The 14,287-nt window shown below is 51.9% G+C and overlaps 1 pseudogene; it reads left to right on the forward strand.

The window, feature by feature from the left end:
* Positions 1-886: 886 nt before the first annotated feature.
* Positions 887-1,885, forward strand: LOC136302444 (olfactory receptor 14J1-like; annotated as a pseudogene).
* Positions 1,886-14,287: the final 12,402 nt, after the last annotated feature.

The raw sequence follows: 14,287 nt of genomic DNA on the forward strand, positions 1-14,287 counted from the left end.
TGACCCTGTCCCCAGTGCCTGGCTGTGGGCAATGCTGTCAGTGCAGCCAGGGAAGGAGCTCCATCTCATTGAATCCAGTGCCATCATTAGGACACTTGAAAGTCTCCCTGAGATTTCCTTCCAAGCTTCCAGCTTCCCTCCACAATGCAAACCTGCCCTGTAGCATCTTTGTGTTATATGAAAGCCCCACGGGGAGACACACAAGTTCTGTGACGGAGAAAATGCTGTTGGGTTGGTGGAATGAGTCCCGTGTGTCCTTGGGTACAAATGTGGGGCTGAGCCCTTGAGAAGAGGATGGACATTGGGTGGACTGTGGTGGATCCATCAGCTCTCAGCAGTGTCAGGATGGTTTTTAAAGGAAACATGGGAGGGTGATCATCCTGTGTAGGGGACAGGTGAAAGCCCAGAGAATCCTGGAACAGGACAAGGTTACAGACCTCCTCCCCTCATTCTCCATGCACCACCTTGCCTCAGAGAACTTGCTCTGTTCTCCCTGAGCGCAGCAGCAGAAATGCTGAGAGTTTTTGACATCAAAAATAGTCAAGTGGAGATGAAGAAAAGCTGTTGAAAAAACTCTAGAACATTTAAACAGACTTTACCATTCCTGGTCACTGGCAGTGGGAGTACAAGCTGACAGAGACTTCTGTATTAACAGGGTTTCAAAGTGGAACACGAGGACAGGTTCCCTGTCCCCCTCTCACGTCAGCACGGCAAGGCTGAATTGCAAAAACCCTGCATGTAATTGCCCTGAACCTGAAGACCCAGTCAGCCAGCACCAACCAGGGCTCCCCAGTTGGAGTTTAAGGAAAATCTGCTAGAAAATCAAAAGGCTGTCAGTGTGATACAGAAGAATGGTCTGTGGGAAAAGGCTTTGATTTTACTGAAAGAACTTTCTCCTAACCTGTCACTGATCTTTTCTCCTTGAACAGGCCCCCAAGGCCAGACACAGCAAATGTCCAAGAGCAGCTCCATCAGCCACTTCCTCCTGCTGGCATTGGCAGACACGCGGCAGCTGCAGCTCCTGCACTTCTGCCTCTTCCTGGGCATCTCCCTGGCTGCCCTCCTGGGCAACGGCCTCGTCATCAGCACCGTAGTCTGCGGCCACCACCTGTACAGCCCCATGTTCTTCTTCCTGCTCATCGTGGCCCTCACCGACCTGGGCTCCATCCTCACCACTGTCCCCAAAGCCATGCACAATTCCCTCTGGGACACCAGGACCATCTCCTATGAAGGATGTGCTGCACAGCTCTTTCTGTTTGTGTTTTTCATTTCAGCAGAGGTTTCCCTCCTGACCATCATGTGCTACGACCGCTACGTGTCCATCTGCAAACCCCTGCACTACGGGACCCTCCTGGACAGCAGAGCTTGTGCCCACATGGCAGCAGCTGCCTGGGCCAGTGCCTTTCTCAATGCTCTGCTGCACACGGCCAATACATTTTCCCTGCCCCTGTGCCAGGGCAATGTCCTGGGCCAGTTCTTCTGTGAAATCCAACAGATCCTCAAGCTCTCCTGCTCACACTCCAAACTCAGGGACCATGGGCTCATTGTGCTAAGTGCTTCTCTATATTTTGGCTGTTTTGTGTTCATTGTTTTCTCGTATGTGCAGATCTTCAGGGCCGTGCTGAGGATTGCCTCGGAGCAGGGACGGCACAAAGCCTTTTCCACCTGCCTCCCCCACCTCGCCGTGCTGTCCCTGTTCTTCAGCACTGGCACATTTGCCTACCTGAAGCCCCCCTTTATCTCTTCCCCATCCCTGGATCTGGCCCTGTTAATTCTGTACTCGGTGGTGCCTCCAGCCCTGAACCGCCTCATCTACAGCCTGAGGAACCAGGAGCTCAAGGCTGCAGTGTGGAAATTGATGACTAGGCAAGTTCAGAAACATTAATCTGCTGCCCAGTTCTTGCAAATCATTTGTAATAAAGGTCATCTTTGATAGATCTTGTTGCTTTGCTTGCAGTTTTTTTATTTTTAATTTCCTATGATTAATTTTAAATTATGTTCACAAAGCAAGGCCATTTTTGTGCTCTGACTGGTTTTGTTTCACTCCATATTTTCTGTGGTCAAAAGACTGTGTCAATGAGGAGCTGTGCACTCAGTGGCTTTAAACGAACTAAAGGATCTCCCAGAAAAGTTTTCACTGGAGATCCCCTGTTTTGTTCCCTTCCTTTGCAGCTGCAGCAGCAATGTCTGTGTGCAGGGCTGGGGACAGATCAGTGATGGCACAGCAGCTCTGGCCTTCTGGCCACACCATTCCTGATCCAGGCCAGGAGCCATTGGCCTTCTTGGCCACCTGGGCACACTGCTGCCTCATGTCCAGCCTGCTGTCCAGCAGTCCCCTCAAGTCCCTTTCTGCCTGGCCACTGTCCAGCCGCTCTGTCCCCAGCCTGTAGCACTGCAGGAGTTGTTGTGGCCCAAGTGCAGGACCCGGCCCTTGGTCTTGTTAAACCTCCCATTGTGGGATTTGGCCCCTAGAAGCAGCCTGTCAAGGTCCCTGTGCAGAGCCCTCCTACCTTCCAGCAGATCCACACTCACACCCAGCTTGGTGTCAGCTGCAAATTTGCTGATGGTGGACTCAATCCCCTCATCCAGACCATCAATGCAAATATTGAAATCCACGCTGGCTGGGTCTGGTCCCTCGGCCATCCTGTGGGTGCCGTGTGATGGCACTCAAGGTGATCTGTTCCATAACCTTGCTGGGCACCGAGGTCAGGCTGACAGACCTGGGGTTCCCCAGATCCTCCTTCCAGCCCTTCTTGGGGATGGGCTCACATTGGCACCTCCAGTCCTCTGGGACCTCCCTGGGGAGCCAGGACTGATGAGAAATGATGGAGAGCAGCTTGGGGAGCTCATTCACCAGCTCCCTCATCCCCCTAGGAGGGGTCCCATCTGGTCCCAGGGACACCTGTGAGCATCTGAGTGGCTCAGCAGGTCAGCAGCTACTTCCTCCTGGATTACAGGGGGGCTGTTCTGCTCCCTGTGCCCATCTACCAGCTCAGGAGAACACTTGTCCTGAGGACAATCTGTCTTAATTGTTGGAAACTGAGGCAAAGAAGGGGTTAAATACCTCAGCCTTTTCCTTATCTTTAGTTGCTATATTCCCCTGACCATATCTAATAAAGAATGGATGTTGTCCTGACCTCTCCTTTTCTCATTTTGCCATTAATGTATTTATAAAAACATTTTTATTGTCTATCACCGAAGTGGCCTGGTTAAGCTCAAATTGAGCTTTCACCTCTCTAATTTTCTTTGTGCATTGACCTAACAACATCTTTAAACGTTTCCTGAGTGTCCTGCTCATCTGTCCAAAGGGGATGCACTGTCTTTTTCTCCCATGAGTTCCTGAAAAGGCCCCATGGCCAGCCAGGCCAGTCATTTTCCTTGCTAGCTCATATTTTGGCACACAGGGACACGCTGTTCCTGCTCCTTCCAGATTTCTTTCTTGAAGTGTGTCCATCCTTCTTGGAATCCTTTGTTTTAAAGGGGTGTTTCTCTTAAAAATATCAGTACCTGATTTGGCACTCCCCAAATCTGCATCCTGATTAGACTGAAGACTGCTCTCTGTCAGGCCAGTGTACAAGTTTTTTTGATGCCCCTCCTTTTTTCACAGACTATTTAAAACTCAATAATTTCATGGTCACTTTGCCCCAAAATGCCTCTGACCACCATTTATCTCCCACCAGCCCTTTTCTCTTTTTGAACAGCAAGAGACAGAGCTTTCCTTGGCAGTGGGAAGAGAAGGAAACCTCCCCAAAGCTTGAAAGGTTCAGCCTGGAGCTGAGCAAAAAGAAAAGTCCCTCCAGGGCAGAATTTTGGTGCAGGAGGTTTCCCAGCGTGAGGCCGGGCCATGGCCTGGCTCTGTGTGCCAGGAGCCGGCAGCGCTGCGTGCAGGGAGCCCAGGGAGGGCACAGAAATGCTGGGCTGAGAAATGCTGGGGGGACAGCGAGATGGGCGTGTGCAGCCAGCCAGGGCACAGCAGCAGCACGCACAGGGGGCACAGCCTGCAGGACACATGGCCAAGGGCTGGGCAGGGCTGGCAGGGCCACAGGCACCCAGGCCTTTGTCCCCTGGGCTCTGCCAGCACCTCTGCAGGCCCCACAGAAGGAACTTTCCTTTCAGGGCCTGCACTTTGCTCCTGCCCGGCCCCTCCCTGAGGAGGCTGGCAGGCCTTGCAGCTTTGTGCCATTTGTCCTTGCTGCCCCTCCCATCCCACTGCCCCACAACCAGCCCCGAGCCACCCGGGAGGGACAGGCCCTGCTGTGCCAGGCCTGGGCTCAGGGCTTGGCCTTTCTGCTCCCTCCAACCAGCCCAGGCCTTGCTCAGCATTGCAGTTCCCTGCTCACAGCCTGCGCCTCCCTGCAATCCTGGCCTCAAGGATCTGCTCTCAGCAGTCCCTGGGGAGCCTTTGGCACTCCCTGCCCTCAGTGGGGCCCAGGGAGGCTCCAAGGGACTTGGAGTTTTGCTTCTGCCTCCTTGAGCAGCTTCTTCAACCCTCTCTCCATGCCTAAGCGTCTTGGACTCAGCCCCAAATCCAGTGTGGGGCTCATGAAAATACAGAATACCTTCACGAGCTCTTTCTCTCTTTTCAGTTGTCTTCAAGTCTCCAGGGCTTGTGCAGCAGCTTGGAGTCAGTTTGGAATTCTGTTGAGGGAGATTTCAAAGTGCATCTCATGATTTTGTTGGTTTGTTTTTGTTTTGTTTTTTTTTTTTTTTTAATCAAGGGCACATTTTTAATATTTCAGTTCATTGAAGAAGTGACAGAAGCATTTCCCAAGTGATCTTAATTCGGAATGTCTCCTTAGGAGGTCTGGGCATGGTGAAGAATGAGCCCCTTGCAGGCTGACCTTGTTTGGAACACTTGCTCCTCACCCCAACCTCACCATATCTAACCTCACCCACCAAAGAACTGACATCACAAAATATATAAAATTTATGTTTTTTAAAAAATAAAATGTAATTATTTTTAAATTATAATTATATTTTCCAGATTTATAATGTTATTACTGTTCTTTACATACCTAATTTTATATTTATATTGAAAAAGGTATACATTTTTAGCAACTAAAGAAATATTGGTCATTTGTTCTAAGTAACACAATTCCCTTCATTAATTCATTGACCTCTATTGGCTATTGATTTGTTCCTTCTTATGCTAATTAGTCCTGTTTTTAGTCCTTCTGTAATCGTATTCATCATTTTCTCAGAGAGGGTAAAAGGGGCTACTTTGGGGTCCATGGAGATGTTTCTGGGGCACATTTGGGGATGTTTTGGAGCTGGGGAAGGAATTTCTAGAGAACTTAAGGGTCTGTAGGACACTTGGGGGAGCCGCGTGGGCCCTTGGCGGGGCACTAAAGGATTCTGTCGGATAATTCGGGGTCCGGGCGGGCACTTGGGGGGCCCTGAGGGGACTCTCTGGGGCGCGGGGGATGATGGGAGTTGTAGGCGCGGGTAGAACACGGTGTAACGGGGCCGCGGAGCATCACGGGAGTTCGAGGCGCAGCTCCAATGGCGGTCGGTGGGGCGCGGGGCATGACGGGAGATGGAATCACAGCTGGAATTGGGCTCTGGGTGCGCCACAGAGCATGCTGGGAGCTGTAGTCCCAGAAGTGCATAAAGCGGAGCAGTGGCGGGTCCGGAAAGGCGCTTGGGGGACACTTTTGTGTCCGAACCGTGACTTGAGGTCCTCGGAGGGAACGTGTACGGTTCGGGAGCACTTGGGGGGAGCTTGGGGAGCTGTAACTGGGCTCTTGAGGCCGCGGGACATGGCAGGAGTTTTAGGTGCAGAACCGTGTTATGAGGGGCTCCGAGGCCATGGGGGATGATTGGAGATGAATTCCCTGAAGTCGCTCCAACGGGAATCTGTGCGGTTGGAGCATTCAGGGGATCCAGGGATGCTTTGGGGGGGGGGGGTGCTAAATGGATGCTGAGGGAACAGTTAGGGATCCTGGAGCGTCTGGGGGACAATTGTTCACTTCAACGTGTTTCTTTGCTCGTGAAACATACGTATTGTATTTAAAACTTAATATTCCATAGGCGTAGGTTCCATAGGCATAGATATCAATAGGTCTAAGTTCAAAAGCAAATGTTCCATGTAACAGAATGATGTTCTCTACTGTTAAAAGCAAAATTAAACAAAACAAACAAAAAAGAGAGTGTTAACAATTGATGATGTTATAAAAGGGCTGGAGACACAGTTTCCTCCTTTAAATGCCTTTATTAATAAACAGGGTCTCGAGGGGTGGCCTACGCCGCTGCTGCTCCCTTTCGTCCACACCGCTGAGGAGGAGGGGCAATCCACTTTGCTGCTCGTGCTGCAGAGTGGGAGTTCTTGCCTCGCGGGCGTTCCAAAGAACTCTCTTGGCTCATGGAGTCCAGGTGTGTCTTGCTCTTTAAGTACTTTGTAAGTTATGGCGAGATACAAAAGCTTATGAAAACCCTCGGCATAAATACCCTTGTATATGCTAAGTCCAGTGCTGTCTTTTGGCAGATTTTAACTTTGAGCTGGCTCGTTTTGGCTAGGGGCTCTTGGTATTGATATGGTCCCATCATGCAGCTGGGCTCTTCTAATTACCATAAGGGTGGCAGCAGCAGCCTGACTGACAGGCCGGTTGTCAGCAGGAAGTAGGAAGAAGATCCGACAGGAAGTGGAGCAAGCAGGGCACAAGCCGATGGGACATGCTGGGTGCAGGCAAGTAAAACAGCAGAAATGGAGAGGGGTGATGCCAGGGAGCAGTGATGCCAGGGAGCAGCAACAGCTTGACTTGATGGAAAGGCTAAGTGGGATTTTGGGGTAGGGGATACAGAGTGGACAAAACTGCCAAACAGCATTATAACTCTTGAACTAAATTTAACAAAACATTACAACTCTATAACCAACAACATATAAATTCATCACCATTCTTATTTATCACAATGAGAAAGGAGCAGAAAAGGTTGTTTGCCACTTCAAACTTTGAGTCTGAGTCTACATTTCAAATAACAAAGGTGACCCATCTGAAGAAGGATTTCTCCTCAGGAGAAATGTCTTTCTAGAAGTTTTCTTTGTTGCAACAAGCTGCCTCTGTGCCAGGAGCCCAGCCCAGCTCAGCAGCACAGACACAGCACAAGGACTTTAATGACTCTCCCGTGGATTTGGTGTTTACATTCAACTCTGTCCCTGAGATAGTGTTCAAAAAACTTCTCAAGAACTCAGTTAAACTGAAACACTGAAGTTTCTTGAAGTTTTAATGGGACCCACAGAGAGACCAAATGGAGAAAGTGTCCCCAGGTTTCATCAATGCAGGCACTGATGACAGGTGGGGGACAAACAAGGCAAAGGTGTCTCTGATGCTGAGCAAACCTGCATGTGTTTCAGGAATGCCAAGGGCCAAGGCCCAAGCCCATCCTGCCTGTCCTCACTCACCTGGGACCTGCTTTGCTCAGAGAGCTGCCTGCACTCAGGCAAAAAAGGGGTTTTCTATTTTTGAAGCAACGTAAAACTCGTAATTTTCCCCACTGAAAACAGACACACTCCTCAAGTGTGTGCCAGTCCAAGGGGCCACCAAAACCACTCCAGCCCTGCCCTGGGCCAGCTGTGAGGGTGGATCAGCATCCCAACCTGCCCTGGGCCACTGCAAGGGACTGTGGCCATGGACACACTGGGACAAACTGGGGACAATGGCAACACTGTGGGGAAGACTGGGGAATACTGGGGCGTGCTATGGAAGATACTGGGGGGAATTGGAAAGGAATGGGAGTGAATTCAGGTGTATTGGGAGGGACTGGGCTGTACTGGTGATGAAATGGGCTGTAAAGGGGGGGACTGAAGGGGCACTGGGGTAGAACTGGGCTGTACTGTGGATGAACTGGGCTATACTGGGAAGGACTAGAGGGGTTGAATCGGCTGTTCCCGCCTCCGCAAACTCCCATTTGCCGAGGCTCCCGCCCGTCACCGCCAGCACCCAATCAGTGCCAGGAAACCGGGGCCTCGGGGCGGTGCCTGGTGTCGGTGCCACGTTTCGGTTTTGCCTTCAACTCCCGTCATGCACCACGGCCCAATTGTGCCCCATTGCACCCCGGAAAACAATGCCCGTCATGCCCCGCGCTCCACAGAACCCCGCCCCTGTATCCTCCCTCCCCCCCATGTGTACCCTACGTTTCCCCCAGACCCTCCAGGATCCCTAAGTGCCCCTTCAGTATTTATTTGGAACCCCCCCAAATCGTCCGTGACTCCCCTGACTGCTCCCAACCCCAGAGATGCCCGTTAGAGCCACTTCTGGGAATTCATCTCCGATCCTCCCCCGTGCTCTCAGAGCTCTGCCTAACACAGTCTCGCGCCGAAAATTCCTGCTGTGCCCCGTGTCCTAAAGTGCCTGCTTCGAGTTCCCCAAGTTCCCCCCAATTCCTCTCGAACCGCACACGTTTCCCCCGAGGGCCTCAAGTCGCGACTCGGACGCAGAAGTGTCCGCCAACTGCCTTCCGGGACTACAGCTCCCAGCATGCTCCGCGGCGCACTCAGAGCCCTATTCCAGCCGTGACTCCATCTCCCGTCATGCCCCGCGCCCCTCCCACAGCCATAGGAGCTGCGCCTCGAACTCCCGTGATGCTCCGCGGCCCGGTTACACCGTGTTCTACCCGCGCCTACAACTCCCAAAATCCCCCGCGCCCCAGAGAGTCCCCTCAGGGCCCCCCAAGTGCCCCCCCGGACTTCGAAGGGGCCCCAGATTCCCCTCCCTGACCTCCAAGTGCCCACCCGGCTCCCCCAGGTGTCCTTTAGACCCCCAAATTTTCTTCAGATTCCATCCCCAGGTTTAGAACTGCCCCAAATGTGCCCCAGAAATGTCTCCGTGGACCCCAAAGTGGCCCCTTTTACCCTGTCTGAGAAAACGATAAAGAAGATGACAAAAGGAGTAAAAATAGGACTAATTAGCATAAAGAGGGAGGAATCAATAGCCAGATGTTGTCAATGAATTAATGAAGGGAATTCTGTTACTTAGAACCAATGACCAATAATTTTTTGGGTTGCTAAAAATGTATTGATTTTTTAAAATACATGTAAAACTTAGGTTAAAACATATATAATAATATTTTATATATTTTAAAATATTATTATAATTTCCTTATAATTTTTTTTAAAAACGAAAAATTCATAATTTACAAAAATTATTTCAGATGTCAGTTTTTGGTGGATGATTTCAGACACGGTGAGGTTGGGGTGAGGAGCAGGTTGTCCAAACAGGGTCAGCCTGCAAGGGGATCATTCTCCATGCCCAGACCTCCTAAGGAGACACTCAGCATTAAGATCACTTGGGGAATGTTTCTTTCACCTCTTCAACAGACGGAAAAATAAAAAAAAATGCAGCCTTGGTTAGAAAAGCAAATCAGGAGATGCACTTTGAAATTTTCCTCCATAAGAGAACTACAAACTGACTCCAAGCAGCTGCACAAGCCCTGGAGACTTGAAGACAAGTGAAGGAAGAAAAGGAGGTCGTGACTGCTTTCTGGATTTGAATCAGCCCCATGCTGGATTTGGGGCTGAGTCCACAAGCTCCAGGCACTGAGAGAAGGTTGAAGAAGCTGCTCAAGGAGGCAGAAGCAAAACTCCAAGTCCCTTGGAGCATCCCTGGGCCCCACTGAGGGCAGGGAGTGCCAAAGGCTCCCCAGGGACTGCTGAGAGCAGATCCTTGAGGCCAGGATTGCAGGGAGCCGCAGGCTGTGAGCAGGGAACTGCAATGCTGAGCAAGGCCTGGGCTGGTTGGAGGGAGCAGAAAGGCCAAGCCCTGAGCCCAGGCCTGGCACAGCAGGGCCTGTCCCTCCCGGGTGGCTCGGGGCTGGTTGTGGGGCAGTGGGATGGGAGGGGCAGCAAGGACAAATGGCACAAAGCTGTGTGACACTCCCGATCCTCATGGCACTGCGGGCCAGTGTGACACAGCCGGGCCTCATGGAAACAAGAGGCCATAATGAGCCTGCGGGGCTGTAACACCCCAGAACACTGAAATAATGGGGGTACCCAAAGGTTGTCTTACTCGTGTTTGGTGCACAAGGAGAAATGCCAACCAGATAGTCTCAGGATGAACAGATGCACAGAATATTCTTATTTGCAAGGAACAGTCAAGGATCATAAGTCCAATTCTGAAGTTAATGGCCCATAGAGGGATGGAACCCTAAACCTCGGTGATATTAGCACCATACTTTAACCAACTGAGCTAAGAGGTCAAAGCAACACACAGCTCTACTGGCAAAATATAGAAAATCAAGGAACTTGGAAAACTATTTAATAAAACATCCAACTCAAAATAAAACTCTTATCATAGCAGAAGCTTCATTGACTTAGCCCATTTGATCTGGAAACCTTTACAGAATTACAGAATGACAAAATGACTAGATTGGAAGAGACCTCCAAGATCACTGAGTTCAACCCATGTCCCAACACCTCACCTAAGCCATGGCACCTAGTGCCACATCCAGTCTTTTTTAAAACACATCCAGAGATGGTGATGCCACCACCTCTCCAGTCAGATCATTCCAGAACTTTATCACCCTTTCCGTAAAAATCTTTTTCCTAATTTCCAACCTATATTTCCCTTTGTGCAGCCTTAAGACTCTGTCCTCTCGTTCTGTCTGTGGCTGCCTGGAGAAAGAGACCAAGCCCCACCTGACTACAAACACCTTTCAGGGAGTTGTAGAGAGGGATAAGGTCACCTCTGCGTCTCCTTTTCTCCAGGCTAAACAACCCCATCTCCCTCAGTCGTTCCTCACAGGAGTTATGTTCCAAGCCCCTCACCAGCCTTGTTGCCTCCTCTGGACACATTTAAGCATCTCAAGGTTATTCTTAACTGAGGGGCCAGAAGTGGACACAGCACTCGAGGTGTGGCCTCACCAGTGCCGAGTACAGGAGAAGAATTACCTCCCTGCTCCTGGTGGCCACACCATTCCTGATCCAGGCCAGATGCCATTTGCATTCTTGGCCACCTGGGCACACTGCTGGCTCCTGTTCAGTTGGCTGTCAACCAGAACCCCCAGGGCCCTTTCTGCCTGGGCACTGCCCAGCCACACCGTCCCCAGCATAGAGCACTGCAGGGGTTATTGTGGCCAAAATGCAGGACTCAGCACTTGGACTTAATAAACTTCACCTTGTTGCACTCTGCCCACCCATCCAACTGTTCCAGGTCTCTCTGCAGAGCCCTCCTACCTGCCAACAGATTGACAAATGTTCCCAGCTTAGTGTCATCTAAAAATTTACTAATAGGAGATTCAATAGCCCCATCCATGTCGTCAATACAAATGTTGAACAGAGCTGGCCCCAGCACAGACCCCTGAGGAACACCCCTGGTGACTGTCTGCCAGCTGGATGCAGCACCCTTCCCCACCACTCTCTGGGCCCGGCCATGCAGCCAGTTGCTAACCCAGCAAAGAGTGCTCTTGTTCAAGCCATGGGCTGCCAGCTTTTCCAGGAGCGTGCTGTGGGAGACAGTGCCTAAGGCCTTGCTGAAGTCCAAACACACAACATCCACAGCCTTTCCCACATCCACCACACAGGTCACCTGGCCATAAAAGGAGACGTAAAAACTGGTCAAACATGACCTACCCTTCGTAAACTCATGCTGGCTGGCTCTGATACCCTGGCCATGACACAATATAAACTGCTCCATGAACTTTACCAGGTACTGAGGTCAGGCTAACTGGCCTATAATTACCAGGATCCTCCTTCCCACCCTTCTTGTGAATGGGTGTCACATTGCCCAGCTTCCAGTCATCTGGAATCTCACCAGTGGGCCAGGACTGTTGGTAAATGATAGAGAGTGGCTTCACAAGCTCATCTGCCAGCTCCCTCATCACCCTGGGATGGATCCCACCTGGGCCCATAGATCTATGAACATCCAAGCAGCTCAGCAGTTCTCTGAATGCCTCCTCCTGCATACTAAGTTCCCTCCCACATCCAGTACAGAACAAAGGTTGGTCTTCCTATTGCAGTAAATATATTTGAAAAACATTTTTTAATATCCTGTACAAAATTGCCAAATAAAGTTTGAATTGAGCGTTGGACTCCCAAACACTTTTCCTACATGCCCTAGCAATCCCCTTAAATACTCCTTGACCTGACCCTCCTTCCAAAGATGATACATCCTCTTTTTATTCCTAAGTTCCTTCAAAACCTCCTTGCCCATCCAGGCTGGACCTTTGCCTCGTCAGCTCATCTTTTGGCACACAGGGAAAGCCTGTTTCTCTGCCCTCAAGATCTCTGCTTTGAAGCACGCCCACCTTTCCTGGACTCCTTTGTTTTTAAGGGCTGCTTCCCTAGCAACTCCCTGAATAAGTCTCGTAAATAGGCCAAAGTCTGCTGATTGGAAGTCCAGTGTAAAAGTCTTCTTGATGTTCTTCCTGATTTCACCAAATATCGAGAACTCTATAATTTCATCATCACTGTGTCCCAAGGAGCCTCCAACCACCACATCTCCCACCAGCCCTTCTCTATTTGCAAACAACAGGTCGAACATAGGCCCTCCCCTGGTGGGGCTCACTCACCAGCTGCAACAAAAATTTGTCCTCCATACGCTCCAAAACCTTCCTGGACTGCCTCTTTCCTGCTGTATTAAGTTCCCAGCAGATATCTGGCAGCTTAAAGTCACCTACAAGAACAAGGCCTGGTGATCCTGAAACATTCTTCAGCTGCTTATAGATTAAGTTGTCCACCTCTTCTTCCTGGCTGGGTGGATGATAACAGACTCCCAGCAGGTTCCCCTGGTACCCCGTCCTGTTTTCTTAGGGTACAACAGTAACAATGAAAACCTTACCAAGGGCACAACTCCCAAGTCCACAAGGAAAAGAACAGACAAGCTGTCAAGTTCTTCAAATATTTGTCCTGCTTTGCTGCAAGACTCCTACTGCACACACGGTGTGGAAAGCCAAGGGAAGCTGCAGTTGGTGGCACGTCTTGTGACAGAAGCTGCACCTCGTTCTCCAGGAAGTGTTCTTGGAAAGAGCAGACAGGAGTGTGGAGAAGATTCTGGGAAAACTGAAGGAGCTTTTAAGAAATGAAATGCAACTGTAAAGAAGCAATCAAAGATGTCCTTGTCAAATGATTTTGATGCTCCCCTTTTCCATCTTGCACTACTTCTCCATCCCATGAACTACAAATGGATCTCACCTCTAAGATCCATGATTTGGCAAGTTGGAGATGCTGTAAAATACCATGAGCTACACACAATTTGCCTTCCCCTGTTTTTCTTGGAAAGCAATGCTGGAGACACAAGTGCAGTGCTTGGGCCAGGTACGAATTCTGCATTCAGGGAACGTGCTCTGACAGTGTCTGACCCTCAGCAGGGACAATGCACAGCAGCAACCAAGGGGATTGCTCTGCCACAGTGCAGGAGTCAAGACTCTGGGTCTTGGCTCCTGTGGGCAAAGTTCCCGTGTTTGGACAGGCTCGGGGCTGCCACCGGGAAGCGCGGGGCTCTGCGTGGGGCTGAGCGGGCAACGGACAAACGGACCCGGGGAAAAACGGCCCCGGGGCTTCAGTTGCTACGGCAGCAGCGGCAGCAGTGGCAGCAGCGGCAGCAGCAGCAGCAGCAGCGGCAGCAGCAGCAGAAAAAGCGACTTTTGGCGACTTCCTCCTGCTTTTCCTCTCCCTCTCCCGCCGTCCCACACCCTCTCCTGATCTCCCTGTCCCGGTGTCCCAGTCCTCTCGCAGTCTCCCTCTCCCCTGCAGGGCCGGGCCATGCCCCCGGCCCGCCCCCAGCCCCGGGCGGGGCTGCTCCGTCCCCGCCCCCGGCCCTGGGCCTCTAGCCGCGGTCTCGCCTCCGCCGGGCTCTGGCTGTCCTGGCGATGGCGGTACCGGACGAGGGTCAGTGCCTGGGGCTGCGGCAGAATTGCCGCCCTTTGCCTCCACCTATGCCGAGCCCAGCCCTGGCCCCGGCCCCGGCCCCTCCCGGGCCCCGCGAAGGACACACGCGGCGCGGCCGCTCCCGCCGCCTCCGCTGCGTCTTCCCCGGCCCGAGCTCCGCCACTCAGCAGCGTGGCCGCCGGCCCCGAGCTGCCGCTGTCGCGTTGCCAGGAGCGAATGCCTCCGGATTCCCGGCCCGGGGCGGTTGAGGGGCGCTCGGGGGCCGTTGCAGGCCCCGGGCCGAGCACTGACAGCCAGGTCTCGCCGGCAGGGAAGGCGCAGCAGGGCCTCCAGGAGCAGTACCGGCTGGGTTCGCTGCTGGGGCGCGGCGGCTTCGGAAGAGTCTTCGCAGGGACGCGGCTCTCGGACGGCGCACCGGTGAGCGGCAGGGCTGGCGGCAGGCACAGGAGGAAGAGGAGGAGGGCGGAG

The sequence above is a fragment of the Chamaea fasciata genome, unplaced genomic scaffold (genome assembly GCF_029207755.1).
Source record: "Chamaea fasciata isolate MVZ Bird 193981 ecotype frontalis unplaced genomic scaffold, bChaFas1.0.hap1 SCAF_29, whole genome shotgun sequence".
Taxonomy (NCBI): Eukaryota; Metazoa; Chordata; class Aves; order Passeriformes; family Sylviidae; genus Chamaea; species Chamaea fasciata.